The sequence below is a fragment of the Mandrillus leucophaeus genome, unplaced genomic scaffold (genome assembly GCF_000951045.1).
Source record: "Mandrillus leucophaeus isolate KB7577 unplaced genomic scaffold, Mleu.le_1.0 Scaffold384, whole genome shotgun sequence".
NCBI lineage: Eukaryota > Metazoa > Chordata > Mammalia > Primates > Cercopithecidae > Mandrillus > Mandrillus leucophaeus.
Window position 1 is genome coordinate 2,122,596 of NW_012104076.1, and position 727 is coordinate 2,123,322.

Consider the following 727-nt stretch of genomic DNA (forward strand, 5'->3'; position numbering starts at 1 on the left):
AAATCTTCCTCCATCCCTTTATTTAGAGCCTATGTGTGTGTGTTTGCATGTGAGATGGGTCTCCTGAATACAGCACACCAATGGGTCTTGACTCTTTATCAAACTTGCCAGTCTGTGTCTTTTAATTGGGGCATTGAGCCCATTTACATTTAAGGTTAATATTGTTATGTATGGATTTGATACTGTCATTATGATGCTAGCTGGTTATTTTGCCTGTTAGTTGATGCAGTTTCTTCGTAGTGTCAGTGGTCATTACAGTTGGGTACGTTTTTGCAGTGGCTGGTCCTGGTTTTTCCTTTCCATGTTTAGTGCTTCCTTCAGGAGCTCTTATAAGGCAGGCCTGGTGGTGACAAAATCGCTCAGCCTTTGCTTGTCTGTAAAGGATTTTATTTCTCCTTGGCTTATGAAACTTAGTTTGTGAAAATCCTCCATAAAATACTGGCAAACCAAATCCAGCAGCACATTAAAAAGCTTATCCACCACGATCAACTCTGCTTCATCCCTGGGATGCAAGGCTGGTTCAACATACGCAAATCAATAAATGTAATCCACAACATAAACAGACCCAATGACAAAAACCACATGTTTATCTCAATAGATGCAGAAAAGGCCTTTGATAAAAGTCAACACTCCTTCATGCTAAAAACTCTCAATAAACTAGGTATTGATGGAACGTATCTCAAAATAATAAGAGCTATTTATGACAGACCCACAGCCAATATCATAC